Source organism: Tupaia chinensis, unplaced genomic scaffold (genome assembly GCF_000334495.1).
Source record: "Tupaia chinensis unplaced genomic scaffold, TupChi_1.0 Scaffold000567_1, whole genome shotgun sequence".
Classification (NCBI taxonomy): Eukaryota; Metazoa; Chordata; class Mammalia; order Scandentia; family Tupaiidae; genus Tupaia; species Tupaia belangeri.
This window is the reverse complement of record NW_006160080.1, coordinates 3,036,207-3,038,716: the sequence shown is the minus strand read 5'-3', so window position 1 is coordinate 3,038,716 and position 2,510 is coordinate 3,036,207. Positions and strand designations below refer to the sequence as shown.

At 42.7% G+C, this 2,510-nt stretch overlaps 1 protein-coding gene across 1 annotated transcript in view; it reads right to left on the bottom strand.

Moving 5' to 3' along the window:
- Positions 1 to 2,510, bottom strand: part of CDKL5 (cyclin dependent kinase like 5) — a 143,212-nt gene that overhangs the window by 68,013 nt on the left and 72,689 nt on the right.

Here is a 2,510-nt window from a genome sequence, read left to right as displayed (position 1 = left end):
GAAAGGGTAAGATTAAAAAAAAAAAAAAAAGTTAAGTGCTGGTGAGGCTGTGTTGAAAGGGAACTCCCCTACACTGTTGGTGGGAATGTAAATTAGGATGACCACTGTGGAGAACAATATGGAGGTTCTTCAAAGACAACTACCATCTGATCCAGCAGTCCTACTCCTGAGTATCTACCCAAAGGGTAGGAATATACTCAGTCGGAAAAGTACTTGCACATCCATGTTTATTATTCACAATTGCTAAGGCATGGAACCAACTCAAATTTGGTCCATGAACAGATGAATAGATTGAAAAAGTGTGGCACATAAACTCTATGGAATACTACTCAGCCATAAAAAATGAGACCCTGGCATTTGATAGAAGGTGGACGAATGTGGAAGATTCACTGCTAAGCAAAGCAAGCCAGACTATGAAAGCAAGGCACTGTATGTCCTTACTTAATATATACCAAATGTCTGCACTCTATGGCAGAAACGGAAAGACTGGAAGATATTAAAGCATGGAGAACAACTGTGGATACCAGAGACAGTGTGGGAGGAGGGTGGGAAGTGAGAGAGGGTGAGAGAAAGGGATTCGAGGGGAAAAAGCAAGAAGTAAAACATTTAAGAGACACAAAACTTGAAAATTATCTGTTGACAGTAATGTGTATGATAATATCTTCAACTGGACTAATAGTGTATTTATGCTAGGAAAATTCATTTTGCAAGCTGTAATGATATGCAATGTTTAAATGTATTTTAAAAATAATAATAAGAAAAAAAAAACTATGCATGCACTGGCAAAAGTTTTGGCACCAAAATAAACTCGAGCTTTAATTCCATTTTCCATACACTTTCTGAAGGTCCCCTTGTATTTTCTTATATTCTGGTGGCAATGTGTTAAACCACAGATGAAGAGGTCTAATATATAAATCCACTAATTTAACCCGAACACACTCTAGATTGGGGAAGAAGGAGTTTAAAGGGATAATGAGGAATCAACCATCTCAATGTACAGAGAAGCCTCAATATAGCCAGCATCTGTAAAAATCAATGCTTTTGAGGTTGGCCTGAAGTTTTGGCTTAAAAGAACCTTTTATTCCTCAGGCTGCATGTGAGTCACCTCAGTGCGCAGAGGTCGTGTACAAAGCAACTCATGGCCAAGGTGGGGGGCACTCTAAGAATGTCTGAGCTTCTCTGAGCAGCAGCAGCTATAGGTTCTTGCCGTCCTCCTGTGGGATGTCCATCTGTCCATCCCAGATGGTGTAGCTGTTTTGGGATGAAGAACTTATACCATCAGCCTCACTCATAATAACCTCCACAGACATGGAGAAGGGCAGAAGTCATGGTCACACTAACGGATTCATTGACAGGGCAGTGGGGAGCATCATATTTCATTTTAAATAAGTTTTCAAGACAGCTCTAGCCTTGGCTGGGACAGTCTACCTACCATGTGTTCGTATGTATGTAGGAGTTTAAGAGTTCATAATCCCTCATCTACAATTCTGACACCCAAAAAAACAATCCAAAGACTGAAAGCTTTTTCTACATTTGTAGCGAATTCATTTAAAGGTCAAACCTGAACCACCATGAGGCCACTTAAAGTCTTTGTTTATTCCACCTCATTTGAATATTCCTATTGATAGAAACACCACTGGATTACAGGGTGCTATATAACATGTTCTATTTGTATTCTAAAATACAAAAATTATGAATTCTAAAATGCATTTGTCCCAAGGTTTTGGGTAAGGGCCAGAATCAGAGCTTGAGAGTTTAAGCTCTGTGACCTTTCAAGTTCAGGCATGGGTTCGAAGTCTGAGGAACAAGAAAATGGAACTAGGGGAGGGGGCAAGAATAACTAATACACCCGCTGGGAAGAAATGCTTTGTGTGAGGTACACAAGAGGGAACAGGCCGATGGGGACCAAAGGGAGAGGGGAGATTCTAAACGCAGTGCCAGGAGTACTTCTCAAATGATTTGCTATCCCAGTGTGCTCTCTGAATACCAGGCAAATTGAGTTTAAGGACAAGATCCTATAATAAAAGGAGAGGATTTGGGCACCAGAGTTCCAAGGGACATGGAACATGAGGTGAACAGTCTTTTGTGAACTGGTTACGTAAGTGAAGTATTCTAGCTCAGCCAGAAAACTGGTGGAGAATGCTGGAAAACATTCAGATTGGGCAAGGACAGAGAGAGATGCTGCCCACGGGAAGTCGAGAGCCAGCAGGAGGAAAGGCCAGCAGTGGAGTGGCCAGCCCACATCAGGGAAGACAACTGGGACTCACGGGGCCCATGTCAGAGAAAAAGAGTATGAGAGCGGATGCCATCTGGCAGTAGGGGGATTGTGTAAGACGCAATCAGAAGACTTCTCAAAGTGGCTTAGAGGATCATGAAGGGACAAAGGTCCAGCTGTTCTGCAAGCTGGAACTGGGCCAGAAAAGTGGTGCTCCATGACTACTGCAATGCTATGGGAGCCCAGGGGCCGCCCACCACTAGTGTCCTAAAGAAGCTGTCTAGGACGGCCACTC